At 36.9% G+C, this 16778-nt stretch overlaps 1 pseudogene; it reads left to right on the forward strand.

Moving 5' to 3' along the window:
* The first annotated feature begins 8246 nt into the window (after positions 1–8246).
* On the forward strand, positions 8247–11633 carry LOC122836696 (annotated as a pseudogene).
* Positions 11634–16778: the final 5145 nt, after the last annotated feature.

Genomic DNA, 16778 nt, shown 5'->3' on the forward strand with positions numbered 1-16778 from the left:
TTGTTGCTCATGGACACTGAGTGAATATCAATACCACAACCTCAACCTCACAGATTATTATGATTACTTGCTTTCATGGAAGAGTGCTCTTAGAGAGATCGACATCTCTGTTGCTGAACAAATTAAGACCCAGACACAAGTGCTCAACCACATCACGCCTTCATACATTTGATCAGTAAGATAAAGTCTGCAGAGAAACCCTCTGACACAATGACGAGACCAAAGACAAAAGCGCAACGGCATTGAGAACAGCGGAGGCAGACTGCTCAAGGGAGATAAAGTCAATTAAATTCTTATCAACACAAAAGGATGCTATGCATTTGAAAGGGGCATTTGTGTCTGTTCATCTGTATTGAGTGTGGTCAAGGGGCAGGGAAAGAGTAAAAGCTAATGTAAATTGTAAGTGCTGCGCACCACGCAGCTCCAAGTCAATTGATCTCTGACCCCTTTGAATAAACAATAATGGCACTTTAAGGAGTCAAAAATACAGCACACAAACATCAGATATATGAGGAAAAATATAATGCATTGTTCCCCAGACATTAATAAGTGTTAGGTCTAAATTACCTAAACACAGATACAAAGAAGAGACAAGAGTAAGAATTTAGTTTTACCTGCAGGGAGAACAGAGGTGAAACCCAGTTAGAGATTTCGGCCTATGTTCTGAAGCTTCAACTGAGTCTTACCCTCCTTTTATTAGAATTGGGAACACCCTAGTTACAGACAGCGGGCAGCCCTGAAGGAGCAGAAAACAGCTGCACACTCCCATGAACACAACTCATTTATACCATCTTCAAAAGCGTATTTCATAAGGTAAGAATATAGATTTGCAGTTCCTCTGGGCAATCAATTCCAGAATGTCTCATTCATTGTATCCTCCTTTTCACTCCTCAGCAGGCCGCTTCCAGAGTTTCTGCAAACACTTCAAAACACTCAAAGCACATATGTAAATACAAAGGTAAATGAATGGATGGTAATATGAAATAAAGGTAAAGCAAATAAATGATAATAAAATCAAAATAAAATTCTTCCAACAATAAGCATAAGACAAATAGACGATTTCTTGAGATGTAGAAGCAGACTTCTAGTTGTGAAAAATTGTTTTTTCACAAATCGGAAATAAGCCCTGAAGGTAGGCGTCGTTATTGGAGAAGAAACAAAGCCTGCAGCTAGTGTGTCTTTAAAATCTCACTGCTGTGCTTTAATTAGCGTAAGGCTGAATAAAAGAATGATGTGGAGCTGAGGTAAACTGCAGCGATAAAAGGCATTAGATCAATATTTTACCTGAATGGCTACGCTTTTTTCTTTCTTTCTCTGATTAGAATTTTGTAAATCATGACAGATTATCTTGACAAACAACCCAAGAAGAAAGCTGGCATTTATTTATTTATTTTTCATTGTGGTTCAGTGGTAGAATAGTCATCTTGCAATCAGGAGGTCACAGAGGTTATTCCAACATCCTTCTGTCAAATGGTGATGTGCCCATGGGCAACGCATTTAATCCTCAAGACGCCTAACCATTTGCATATCGGTTTATGCCTCCAGGTGAATGTCCCTGTGAGGTCTCAGTGGTGCAGAATGAAGTGTAGACCCCAATTGACTGTGTCAACGGCCAACCTGTTTGTCTGGGAAGCAAAATACTTTACAGCTTTGGAATTTGTGAAGCATTGCTCCAGTGTCTTTTTATCTCTGGTGGAAAACATTATTAGTGATGCATGACATATTGGCATTGGCATATTGGCGGTTCAATAGGTAAAACTCAGCCAAAATATTTTAAATATTATTCAAAATTTCATGTGTTCTTATCATAGCTGACTGGGTGTGTGAAAACCATTTTCAGCCAAGTAAAACCACACTTATACACAAGGTCTCAGATCCACCAATACTTTCTTGCCTCTAGCATTTTATGTTTGGTAAACATACACTGCACAGCTCTAACCTATGTCATGTCATAAATCGTTTAAATGGTCAAAGCAACAGCATAAAGCATGACCGACAAGATGTTTTATAGAAGAACCCATATGGGCTTTGGCTTTAAATGTTTCCTTTTAGAAGTGCAGTGTGATCAAATGTTTTGAAATCCATATTTTAATTTAATTAATTATTTGAAATGCATCATTTATAAAACATTTATAAAACATTGCCACTGACCAGGCCGACTTGGCTGTAGTGAATTCATGCAATGACCTTCACTAAAAGCAAGCAAAATGATCAATGCAATACTCAAACATTTTGTTTAAAAAAAGTTTATATTATTGACTGAACTTCAGTCAATAAACTCTTAAATTAGAATAGCAACATTCAGATAAAATACCTAGTAAAAAGAAAAAATAAACTCATACTAAAAACTAAAGACTAATACAATTAAAAAAGAATAAAACTGCAACACTGATAAAAAAAAGTATATTATCATAGTTCAGCATTAATGTTTATTTTTCAGAAATCAGTGTATCTTATGAGGAATAGAGAATAAGACCAACTTATCTATAGCTAACAAAGAGCAAGAATTGGCGTGTTCATCTCACTAAAACATGCCTGGACGCCTGATTCTTTATGTTGCATTATCAACCATCATGGTGACAATTTGTATGAAGCCAAGAACAAGCAAGATGGTAACACAAAAACCAACATACATCTCACAAGATGGCAGAATGGCAGAATGGTGATGTCACACCCAGACTTAGCGGGTCATCACACATCAACAAAAAGAGTGTATGCAGCACTATTTAACAACCCCTGCAAGTCCTACAGCCACCTTTAGGTACCACTAATATAAATATTAATATCATATTAATATCTGTATGAACTCAGTAGTGTAATACAGGCAATTGCAATCAGGAGAATGTGAGCTGTTTAACAAACTGACCTAATGGTCGCTACTGTGTTAACATTAGCAGAACCTTAGCAAGCTAAAAACTTTCGCTTTAGTGGCAAGGATAAACACCTCGCATGTCTGTAAGGTTTATACAGGCATTTATTTATGGATGTGAGTGAGAGAAGAGGAAAATGAAACATGGCCAAAACACAATAGGAACATGTTACAAAAGAACAGTGGCTCTTTACCAGTCCTCAACTTTCCATAGCAGTGTAAAGCAGAATGAAGTAAAACAAAACATCAAGAAGTGAACAATACTTAAATTGTTTTATCCTAATTAATTAATTAATTGATTACTCTGTACTGGCGCAGCCTCCTATTGTGACGGGGTCAGCATGGGGCCAGAGTAGCATGGTAGATGCTCTTGGCTGGAGTGAGCAATTGCCAAGTCCTGGTATGCTAAGTCAGCGCACTGGCCAGTGGGCTCAATGCTGTCTTCTTCAGGGAATAGGGAAAAATCACAGAGACCAGGCCTCTTCCTATCCAAATTCTGTAAAACGAAGCTCAGCCAGCCAGTTTCAGATGGCTAGTCTAATTTTTGGCTACATCATCAGATACAAAAACAGCAGACTGTGCTTTACTTTGGGTACCAGGATTTTCTTTCAAGATGCAATCTTTCACTAACCTATTGAGGTCAAAATGTTCATACATGTATCCCCCCAATGTAGGCAGTGGAGAGCTGCAGGCAAAAATGAATAAAGCTGTTGTTGCGTGTAGAATTTTGTAGCACTATGACATCATGTGATTTGAACCTGACAAGATCTCATGGTGCTAGTACTTGTCTGAAGCACTGCAAGTTGTAGACAGAATTTACAAATGAACCCTACAAGTTCACATCTTTCTTCTTGACTTGTCCTGCTGTGGTCTGCAGTAACTCACAAAACATCAATAGATGAACTGTGGCAAGAAAAAGCTGGCCCACGAAAAAGAAGAAATAACCCTTTGCTTAAAATATAAAAATATGATACCAATATGCACTAAGACAGCCCAGAAGCTAGATTGTGCAAAAGATTTTTTGATTAAAAAGGAATTCCACTCTGAGAGGCAAACAAAGATTGTCTTGTGAATTCCATAAAACGAGTCTCTTACAGTCCTTGGCATTGTACATCTGTATGTGAAATTTACATTTTCTTTATTTCACTTTTGCTGGAGGCAGTTTAAGAGCGTATATTTATTTCCTTCAGCAGGAAGCTCTGCATGCTTTTAATGGTTCTGTGTTTAGACTAAAGGTCGTGTTTTTTACTGTCTGTTCAAAGTTTAATTCCACGCTTGAAGGAGCCTCTTTGAAGCGCCACCTGATCCCAGCCATTGTGGAGGACATTTATTGATAAAGGCCTTGCTTTAGATTTAGTCCAGTTGCCTTTAAAGCCAAGTAATTTATTGATTAGAGAGCCTTCATCTATCCATCCATTTTCTTACACCCTTGTCCCTAGTGGGGTTGGGAGGGATGCTGGTGCCTATCTCCAGCTAATGTTCCGGGCGAGAGGCAGGGTACACCCTGGACAGGTCAGCAATCTGTCGCAGGGCTGATTAGAGAGCCTATTTCTGAAAAAGTATTTTATAAGTTTCCTTACATAAATACTATGGTACATAGCAAATACACCTTTGCTATTCATGCCCCCTTTGGTATAGCATATGTTAAAAGAGTATGCATTGTGAAGCATGGCTGATCCAGAAATAGCTCTATTGTTTTCTGTATGAATGTCTTTTTCTTTTATTACAATATTGTCAACATTCTTCTCCTCATTGCCTTATTTAATATGTCACTGTAAAGGTGTAATGAATTTATAACAATCATGATATTTACTCATGTATAAATAACATATGACTTCACACGATTCATTCTTTTGAAGAAAGGGATTACCGGTAATTTAAAGATTTTAACCCCTTTAAATGTTTGAAAGACCGGATGTGGTATTCATTCTAAAGCTGTTTGCCATCTTAGAAAGCATGTCAGCATTTTAAAAAGCATTTGAATCCAGCTTCTTGGCTGTGAAACTCATTTTGTGTGTGTTTTACCCAACATTTGCTAATCTAATGCAAACTTATCATAGTTTGCATCTCGTTATATAATTTTCCCAGAGTACTGTCCAATCTGTTAGTGTAAACATGTTACTTTATTGTTAGAACATAGAGTATTAAGAGAAATATGTAGGTTTGTTTCGTTCGGCTGATCATAAATCAACTTGCAAATCCCGGTTATTTTCAAATTGCAACTGTTACATACAGCACAAGTGTAACGTCTATTATTGATTAAAATAAGGACTCGACACACAAATTGAATACATCATGCCTTTTTGAGCTCTATGGTCAGAACACTTGAGAGATGAATTTCCTCTATCATCTCTCCCCAAATCCGATTTAGTAACACGTGACCTGGAAGGGGATAAAACTGTCATTCTAGATGAGACTGCAGAGAATTAGGTAACTGCACTAAACATGCATACACTTGTTTTGTTATTGCTATTCTTTTGTGTTCCCATCAATTCAAGAGAAATGCTGCTTTGTTTCGATCGCCTGATTCTCTGAATTTGAAAATAAAATACATTTTCTGTTTGTTTGTCTGGTTGTTTTTGGTCATTTTTATTTTTTAAATAACATTGAGAGAAGTTCAACTGAAAATTGTAGATATGGTCCTCATGCTCTGAGTCTAATTAGAATTGAACCAGATATTAATAAATCCGATAGCTTTTAGGATAAATATAATATACAGTTAATTATTGAATATAATTATTGGATATAATTATTAACACAATATGTCAAGTAAGTAAATCAGGTGTGAGTGGGAAGGTAGGCGGATCCTGTTTTCTGTACAAATGCTGCCCTTTTCAGTGAAGATTGAGCAACAATATTCAACCTACTTTAGAATAGTGCGAAACACTTGGAAGGTGCATAATTCTTTTCGATTTTTTTTAATTGTTGGATTGAGCCTTTGTGGATGCACACCGTCTCTTGGTGATTTACAGGAAATTGACAAGTAAGTGCTTTATTATGTTTGAATTATTTAAAATTGTTTTTGAAGTCAAACAGAAGACGACAATGATTTTTTTTTTTTTTTTTTTTTTCAAAAATGTTGAAGCCTTGCATCATTTGTAATCACCAAGCCTCGTCTTCCATTTATATGCACAGGGACAGAAAGACAGAAAACATTATTATAATGGATTTCAATATTTTTTTGTCTTTAAGGCATCAAATGGCAGGTAAGAAAACAGGTGTTCAATGAGAAGTTGCTGCAGCAGCAGAAAGGTGTTGGTCAGAGGGTTGATGAAAGGGAAGAGCAGTTACCAAGCTGGTTTGGAAAGTAACAGTTTTTATTGCAACAAATAGGTTTTGTAAACACAAGCTTTATTTTTATACATGTTAATAGCAATGTAACATACAGCAAGTCAGCAAAAATGATCAATTTTGCAAATGAATAACATACATTTTCAGCTTTTTATGATTCTTGAGCTCCTTCCACAGACTCCCTATCAGATCCAAGTTGGATCTCTGGCTGAGCCACTCAAAAACATTCAGATCAATTCTAGTAAGAAGAAACATGCAAATACAACCAAAAGTAGGGATGCACAAAGATAAGATTTTGGGCAGATATTTGTATGATATAATATGGATCTATCTATGTATATTTCCCAACAAGATTATGCCAAAATTAAATTGCTAGTAATATGAATAATATTGGGCTCAACGGTATACATCTCAATACCTGAATAATAAAGCAATAAGTTAATAAGTTAATTAAGTAATAAGTTAATAAGCAATAAGTTAATTAATATCTATTTCCATATTTTTTCTTATTTCTGTTACTTGTAATAATGTATTTATTTAGATTTCTACTGTCATTTGAAAACATTATGAAGTCTATTTAATAAATAACTACGTCACATTATAATTTAATTTAAATGTAATAAAAAAATATTTATATGTTAGAATATATGAAGATCCAACTACTTTTGTTCTCTGACTATGCTTTTACCTATTACATCTTTGTTCAAAACCTCTCAAATTAATGCTTTGGCCACAATGAAGAGAAAAGAAGAGGCAGAAAATATACTGTATCAAAATGTTCGTTTGCTCAATATGTTTATTTAATGGGTGTGGTTTAACAGAATATTGGCAATGTTGAGGATTATTGGGTTAGTTTGTGAGCTAGACATGCTCTGGCATGAAATTTGTTGCCACAACAGAAGATTAGATAAAGCATAAACATACTTTATACAGTTAGGCCACCTCATCAATGCTGTTGAAATTTGGTAATTCATGACCGGTTTTACCAGGGGTATAAAGATCTTATGAAACAAAGGGCCATTGTATTAGTCAATAGGTGAGAACAGACACAAGTCATTTTGCCACCACATAAAAAACCAGAGTAAGTGAGGGGTAAACTCACAATAACAGAACTGCAGAAATGAGTGTTGAGTCTTCATAACGATATTATACACAGTACAACCATTTTTATTTGGAGTTTTTCTGTTCTTCCTTCACAAATAAAAATGAGTAGTGTGTGTTAAATTCCATCGAAGTACTTTCAGTTGATTATAAATTAGGGAATACATATTTATTGAAATTGTTTTTCCAATAAAATGTAAAAACTTTTTTCAAGGCTGATACTCCTTTTTGTTTCTTTTATCACCTTCTGGGAGATGTCTTTCACTGGGAGATGTTTCTCACCAAGAAATAAACTTCTTGGCTAAACAAAAGTATTTTTGCCAGGAGTATGAATATTTTGGTAATCTACCGAGTGTGGCCGGCCAGAAATCCAAAAGTATCTGGATTTATAGAATTCATTTGTTCTCAGATACAAAACACATTACGGATTACAACATATTCTTCTCATTATTATTAATTTAAAGTAGTTTTGATCATTTTAGGTTCTTAAGTCTGATTTTTATTAAGTTTTCTTCCACTTTCTTTTCCCTCCATTTGCCCTACATTTTTTAATCTTTGATTTCAGGCATGCTTTCCTGTTTGGGTTTGGCCTTTCTCCTCCTGAGCCTCCTCACTGTTCAGCCCCAGGTTCTCTCCTGTCGGGTTGGAGACCAACACGAGTGTGACGCTGCCCCCTTTGTACCAGGTCACAACTTGGTAGGGGAGGGCTTTGATATGGTCACAATGCAAAGGAAAGGAGCGTACGTGATTGACATGGAGACATACCTCAACCCTAATCGTACCTGTACACTCTGCTCCAATCGACTTCAAGACCACCAGCTTCAGAAAGTAATTTTAACGAGTAAAAGATGGATTTTGTATATTTCTTGTACAGTATATTACTATTATTGTCAATCCTTATTTTTATATTTTATTTCAACAGTAATAAATGTTTGTGTCAAGCGATATATCCAAAGTGGAACAATAAAGGCTGTTTCTCTTCTATTCTACATTTTTTTTACCTTAAATTTTTTCTTTCTTACCTTTATTTTCAGCTGCCTGTGTCTGCGTTAGACTGGCGTGCATTCAGCCAAACAAAAACCTATTCCTATGGTGGTTTCCACACTTCTGTTAGGTAAAGCATTTGGCCATATTTTTTTCCACAGGCACAGTTTTGATTTTATTAACATGGGAAGTACACCTTCTACCACTATAAATGTCTTACATTTAAATCTGTTGAATATCGTAAAAATAGAATCACAAATACACAACAGCACATGACATTACATTATAACCTATTTAGTTTATAACCTAAAATTAAAGACAAACACTGAGGTAGCCTGTTGAAATATTTTATACCAACACACTGGTGTCAAAGGAAATACATGGTTAAGTTAATACCACAGATCAGTTGGATCTACCAAGATCAATTTGCATGTCACCTAGTAATTGTTTTAAATTTTTTCCACAGCTCACTTGTTAACAATTACGTCTCAGAAGAAAGTCAGGGCTGGAAGGTCAGACACGTCATCTATTCTATACTGATAAGAAATTTGGGTTTTAGAATAAGGTTGATGGTCAAGCAGAGGTCAGGATTGTCATCTTGCACTTGATTTTCCTGTGCAAGTGTGTGTTCTCTCCTGGTACTCTCGCTTCCTCTCATGTTCCAAAAACGTGGCTGGTATGTGTGTGCCTAGAGGGTTGTTTGTTTTGTGTGTCTTTTTGTTGTCATGTGGTGGACTGGGGACTAGTTCAAAGTGTGTCTAACATCTCAATAGTTGCTTGCTGCAGATATAGCACCTGAAGTCATGTGCACTTTCGCTTTAACAGCTGCCCTCTGAAGTTATCAGGTTGATGTTGATATATTTTTTCCATAACCTAAAAACTTACAGCATCAATGTCTTGGAAGTTTTGATCTAGCACAATTGCAAGAATGTGACACCTTTTAGTACTAATTGTCTTTGCTAACATAACCTTTGTCAACACCAGGTTTGAACAGAAGTGAAGTCTTGGACTACAGCAGGCTGTGGCACAACAACATTGATGATTGGTGCTTTTAAGATTTGTGTGTGTGTGTGTGTGTGTGTGTGTGTGGGTGTGTGTGCGTGTGTGTGCGTGTGCGTGCGTGTGTGTGTGTGTTTGTGACATCAGATGGGGCTGGATGTAAGGAAATATGCATCTGCCAGACTCGATATTGTAGGAACTCAATCCACTCTGTATAAATTTGCTTCAAATGTGATGTGAGAGGACCGCTACACATTCAGCACACAAAAGAGGACGTTCAGCCATTACAGGTCCACTGAGAACACTGCTGCGTTATTCTACTGAATTTAAATATCAATCAAGTTTTATAAGGTTTATGTACATAGTTATTTGCTGGCTGTCTCTTTGTGCATAGTTACCGAGTGTCAACTGCACCACCCTTCAGCTCTGAATTCTTGAAAGATGTAGCCAGGCTTCCAAGACACTACAACTCCTCCACCTCTTCGCATTACAAGGACTTCTTACACACCTATGGCACTCACTACATTCATCAGGTTAAAAGACACATGTGCCAAATTCAGTTTGTTTATTCATAAATAAAAAATAAAAAATTTTAACAAAAAATAACAAACTTTGTTTTAGGTTCGTCTTGGGGGTTCTGTGGCAAGAGTGACAGCTGCAAGAACTTGTTTGTCCACACTGAATGGAATGTCTTCAAATGACGTATGGAAATCACACATCCTTTGCAAAAAATAATCACTGGCTTTCTTTAAAACCTTGCATACCTTTTTGACTTACAGGTTCATTCATGTGTCTCGACGGGTATTGAAGTTGGCTTGGGAAACTTTAAACTATCAAATGTTCCAAGTGCTTGCTCCAAGTTTCTGCAGAACCATGGCTTTTCCACCGTCTTCAGCTCTTACATCCACCATCACTATACAGTCATATCTGGAGGCAATGGATAGTCAGGGGAGTTTTCACTAACCCATAATGACTCCTTGGGTTTCAAAAACTGGCAGCATACTCTCAAGGATCACCCAGATGTTGTTTTCTCTTTCCTTCGACCAATCCATTTACTCGTCCCAACTAAAACCAAAAGAGTGGGAATAAAAGTTACTGCTACAAAATACTTAGAGGATAATGCCATGGAGAGCTCACGCAGAGAACCAGAATGTAAAGGGAACACCCCTAACTTGGCCAGGAACTGCTGTCCCCAGCAGGTCTTGAAGGGGACACTGAAGGTTACCAGCATCAGAGCCTGGGGTCTGAAAGGAGATTATGCTGGCACCACGGACAGGTTGGATAGTAACTGTCTAGAGATTTTTGCAAATATGCTATATAATCTTTTAAATCACTTACTCCTATTCTTCTTACAGCTATGTGAAGATGTCATTTGGTTCCACCTACTACAGAACTGATGTTATCAATTCAGATGATCCCTATTGGAACGTTTATTATAATTTCGGCAAGGTCAGTTAACATAGTCATCAAAAATCAGCTTATATTGCCCCAAATAACAATAGCCATTCTCTTCACTTAAGGTTTACGTCCAGTGATCATGATGTAGATGATACATCATTATTTATATATCATAATTATAGCCTAGACTCTACTCCTGTAGTCTTGTTATTCTGTGTTGTGTTGTCCTAGTGTACTGTTTTCGTCATGTCTTTTGAGTGTAGAGAGGTGTTTTACTGTCTCTCATGCAAATAAAACAACAGCTGAAAACTAATGTTTTTCATAAAGATGTGTTATAAATTGGGATTTTTTTATTTCTTCTTTTAATATTCACTCGTTAACTTTGAAGGATAATGACTTCTGTTTTCCATGCAGGTTTACACACAGCAGGTTTTGGCAGTTGAAATCTGGGATGAGGATCTGAGGTATGATGACCTTCTTGGATCTTGTGTGAGGTACCTAATTCAAGGAGCCAACAGTTTCACCTGTGCAGCCGAAAGCGGAAGATTTGAGGTCAAACACACTCTGACTTGTGACCCTTATCTGACTGGACAGAGATGCGGCCAATATAAGCCATCTCCTTAGTGACAAACCTATCAGGCAAGGGAAAGCTACATGATATTAATTTCTCATGTTTTTGAGTTTCTCTGAGAAATGTTTGATTGTTAAATAAAATATGATGCTTCGTCTCTTTTGGATCGTTAAAACTTCTGTTAACTGTTTATGGATTATATATGCTGGGATTTTCTTATGTATTCTGTCTGGGATTCTCTTTTCAACATGTCATGTAAAATATATCACACAATATTGAGTCAGGAAATTAAATGGCCACGTTGTAGCAACTGTTAGCAAATTTTAATTTTATTCTATTATGGAGAAGGTGAGTGTAACCAAATTTCAAAGTAAAAGGCTATTCAAATATGAGTTGTGCTCCTTCTTATTCCTTGTAATGTCTTTCACATAAACCTAAATAGAAAAAGTTAAGGTTTTAACTCCAAATGTTCGCTTTGAGTCCCATCATGCTGGCATAAAGCAGGCAGAGGAGACTGTCAGAAAAACAAGTTAAATTTATGTAAACAAAATCTACCAGGAGGGCTGCATAAATTACTCCGTTAAACTTTTCACTAGACAAAACGTAAAAAAAATTTAAGATTTTTCCCTTATAGCACAAACCTGAAAGCGCTATAACACTTGTAAGCAGAAAAAGAATTATAAAGTCTATTAGGATTTATGTTCCATCCATTTTCTGTTCACCCTTGTCCCTACTGGGGTCAGGAGGGTTGCTGGTGCCTCTCCAGCTACGTTCTGGGCGAGAGGCGGGGTTCACCCTGGACAGGTCGCCAGTCTGTCGCAGGGCAACACAGAGACATACAGAACACACAACCATTCATACACACACTCACACCTAGGGAGAATTTAGAGAGACCAATTAACCTGACAGTCATGTTTTTGGACTGTGGGAGGAAGCCGGAGAACCCGGAGAGAACCCGGAGCATGCACAGGGAGAACATGCAAACCCCATGCAGAAAGACCCCGGACCGGGAATCGAACCCAGGACCTTCTTGCTGCAAGGCAACAGCTCTACCAACTGCGCCACTGTGCAGCCCAGGGTTTTATGTTGATTTGTTTATTTATGTTTTTATATATTTTTTTATCTTTTTCATACATGCTTTACATTTGACACCTGTTATAATAGTCTAACTGCACAATAGATAGATATATTCAGCTACCTGGACAAATTAAACTATGTTCGTCAATCTGTGTCTTATTGTTTACTTCTATTTTGTTTACAAATAGGAGGTGAGAAGGTATGTAAAGGTCTGTAATTATGCTATGAATGTATTAAGCGTACAAAATAAGTTGGGAGGTAAATGAAAACTTAAATTAAAATGAAGCAATTTAAATTTAAAAGTTTAATTTAGTAATACAGAACAACAAAATAATTTGTTTGTCCAAACTTCCTCAAAGCTTCATGGGGAACCCCTGGTTTGGTATGGTTTTACCTTTACCAATTCCATACTTGGATTTATATTTTTACTAGTCTATGTGGTCAACATTTACAGTACACAGCTTAAGTACCGTAGATCTTAAGTCGGTCGCAGGCCACTTGCATATCCGATATGTATTGGATTCAAATGCGACCAAACGTTCAGGTCATGTCACTGATACTGGACAAATCTCGCTATTCTGCACCCTGTTACGTGCAAGTGGGACGTATAACAACACTATAACGAAGACTAAGTTGCAAATATGCTACTCCAGTCAGACAACAACTTCAAATATGTAAGCGATGCTCCACTGTTAGCCTCCATGTTTACTACTCAAACACTGAGCATTTCTTTTTATGGCGGTTGGCAGAATACTGAACACTGACGCTACTGCACCCTCTACTGCGTATGCGGGACACTTTTAGGTCCTTTGCCCATTCAGACTGCAGAACACATACGGATTGCATATGTGTGGCAGTGTGAACAGCCCCAGCAAAAAAAATGCAATTTGACAAAATATTGGAATTGGGTCATTTCAGTCTGCAGTGTGAAGGCAGCCTAAGGTATAATGGCAATATACCTTAAGTGGAACAGGAACATTTTTGTGTGATGAATGATCAGTAAGTAAGACTAAATCTCTCTTTTCACCAACTATAATTCAGTTTAAAAAAAAAGAAGAAAGAAAAAGCAGTGGGGCATGCCAGAGGTATGCACATCATGACACATTATCCAAGCTGGCTTAACTGTGAGGTTGGGTGAGGTTAGTGGGAGACAAGAAGCTGCTGAAAGCACAACACACATGAAGACAAAGAACTGTCCCTGCCTATGTGCTAGGCTAAAGAAACAAACCTTTAGTCAGAATCAGTCTGAGGACTCATCTTCGAAACAAATTTTAATGAGATAACCTAAGATGAGTTAAAAAAAAGCACATCCCCCAATGCAGAGAGCTGCAGTCAAAAGGGAAGAAACTTGTTATGCGTAGAATTTTGTAGCACTATGACATCATTCGATTTGAACCTGACAAGATCTCATGGTGCTCGTACTTGTTGTGAGAGACACTGCTGCAAGTTGCAAACAGAATTTACAAATAATGTTGGGACAAAGTTCACATCTTTCATCTTGACTTGTCCTGCTGAGTTTGTGATAACTCACATAAAACATCAATGGATGAACAGTGACAAGAAGCAGCCCCCCCCCCCCCCCCCCCTAAAATATATAGCCTCTTGTTTACTATAAAAATATGATACCAAGATGCACTAAAATAACCCAGAAGATAGATTGTGCAAAAGATTTATCCACTGGATAACTAGATAAAAGGAATCCCACGCTCTAAGGTAAAGCAAACAAATCTTGCCTTCTGAAATCCATAAAGTTAGTTGGCATTGTACATCTATATGTGCAATTTACCTCTTTCTTCATTTCCCTTTTGCTGGAGGCAGTTTAACAAGGTATATTTATTCCTTTTAGTAGTGCAGGAGTCTCTGCATGCCATGGTTCTGTATTTAGACTTAAGATTGGCTGTATTTCTTACTGTCTGTTCGAAGTTTAAGTCCACGCTTGAAGGAGCCTCTTTGAAGCACCACCTGATCCCAGCCTTTGCGGAGGAGATTTTATTGATAAAGATCTTGCTTTAGATTAATCCATTTGACTTTAAAACAGAATAATTTATCAATTAGAGGACACATTTCTGTAGAGCTATTTTAGAAGTTTACTTATATCAATACTGTACACAACAAATATACTTGTGCTCTTCATGTCCCCTTTGGTATAGGTCTTGTTAATACAGTATGTATTGTGCAGCATGGTAGGTTAAGGAATGGCTATAGTGTCTTTATTTTCCCTCGTTATAATATTAACAGTCTCCTCATTATTTTTCCTCACTTAAATATATTAGATTCAAATGTGAACTATTTTTTACAAATGTGATAATCATATATATAGCTAACAAGACTGCTTCTTCATATACAGCTTGAGCACCTTTTAAAGATTCCAGAAGGGACCATTTTGGATTGAAGGAAGGGAAGGGAAGTGTGCTGCGAACTTCAGAGTTTAATATTATAGATGTACATCTGAGCATAGAAATGTGTTTTTGTAGAAGTGATACATAATGTTTCTTAGATAAAGTATTTTATTGTTTAAGCTATTTTGTATAAGTTTGGTAGTGTGCATATATTATTTAACAGCAGGAGGAAGAAGGCTTAAAACTAAAAGGCTGTCACATAGTTTGATTGCTGCTGCTGAGATCCTGAGAACCTGGGGAACAGGGTTCTCAGCCCGTTTCTGTACCTGTTCAGTGTCGGTGAATAAACACTCAGTGGGTCTTCACCTTTTCTTTGCCTCAATTCTCCTGCTTAATCCAACCAGTCTCCCAAAATGGTGCGTCTGTGTGGACCAGGGTTAACGTTGGGGTCAGATTAAACAAATATTTTCAGTCTTTAACAAATTTTTTAAATGGTAATGGAAAAAGGCCATCTGTCACTTTGAAAGATTACAATTTACACGTGTCAGTGCAGACATTTTCAATTTTATGCCCACAGTATTGCAGAGGTATCTTAATTTTTTAAAAATCTTATCAGACCATCCTGTCTCACCTGGACAATTAACTCAATGGATCTCTCTATCTAGGCTTTGAGTAGTTATAGTCACGAGGCTTTGGAGTCCGTTTGGTTCAGAGGGAGTGCATGCTGCAGCATTTCCTCTTGCAGAAACGAGGGCTTTTCAGGATCAGAAAACCGCTTGTTTGGAGAGTCTTGCTGACTTTTGACCACTTCAATTAGAGAAATGTTGCATGATTTCAAAGCTCTGGCTGAAGAGGCAATTGTAATTCCAGGCTCCAGTGTGGCAGCTTTGAAAGCAACATCAAAACCTCAAGACATTTGAGACAAACGAGTGTGGAATTCAGGTCAATTCAGACCAGGAGAAAGAGGTGAGACTGTACTTTCAGGCCACACCAGGTGAACTATTCATATTTTACGTACAATCATTTATCTTAATTGTTTATATGTAGTTACTTGAATAAAGTCAATGGCTTTTGTACTGTAGAGAAAAAGTTACATCCAAACATCAGCTTTATGTGTGATAGGACGATATGGATTCTTTGCTCAGCTTATTTGGACTGAATATTCATTTCGCCAAATGAAAATTAAATGAATGATTATGTCATTATTATAATTTCAAATTTAGCAGGGAAAAGTAGATTATGACTGGAGTTTTTTGACGCTGTCGGACAAAACGTCAGACAACGGGAAAGTTTAGCTCAGCCTGTGGTGTGGATGCACAACCTAGATGACAAAAACCCTTTGCGGATACATCTAATCTAGTCCCCGAGGGCTTTATTCATTATTAGAAGTTGGATGAATGAAGAAGCTAAAAAAATGTAAAAAGTTTTAAGAAATTCACCAAATGATAGCTTGAGAATTAAAAAGTAAAGATATTGGCAGAAATACATATAACATGAGAAATAAAAATATTTTGACTTCATGCCGAGTGAAAAAATTATAGGCCACTTTCATCACTGTGACAAGACTCATTCTATGACAGTTTATTTTTATAATCTGATTACTGCTGACCTTGGTCCAGATTAGAGGAGGAAAGAGAATTTTATCCTAACCTCAATGGCTGATCTCATTTCTTTAAGAGTGAAAATTCAGCAAGAACTTTTCACACCCCAAATCTCTAGTTTTATAATTGATTTGCATATTTTTCTTAATGATGTGAAGCACTTTGAACTGCCTTATTGTTGAATTGTGCAATGCAAATAACCTGACTTGTCTAGAAAAACGTCAGGAGTGTGACGTTTTCCTTTTCTCATAAAAGCCTCTTTTGATGTATTATTAAAACTGAAGTGACAAAATAAGGTCAATCAGAAACTGAAAGTGAGGTTGTGTTTTCAAATACTGAAAAAATATGGTAAATCAGGTGAATTTTAGCTAAAACATGGAGAGCTTCATGTTTTTCATGGAATGTGCTACCATGTATGGAAATTTCAGGTCTGGTAGATTCAATCATAACAGAATGCAAAAGGTCTGCTTTTTAATGTCAGGACAAATACACCAAAAGTAATAAAAACATGAAAAATAACAGTTACTGCATTCCTAATCTTTTTGCTT

This window comes from Gambusia affinis, linkage group LG09 (genome assembly GCF_019740435.1).
Source record: "Gambusia affinis linkage group LG09, SWU_Gaff_1.0, whole genome shotgun sequence".
Taxonomy (NCBI): Eukaryota; Metazoa; Chordata; class Actinopteri; order Cyprinodontiformes; family Poeciliidae; genus Gambusia; species Gambusia affinis.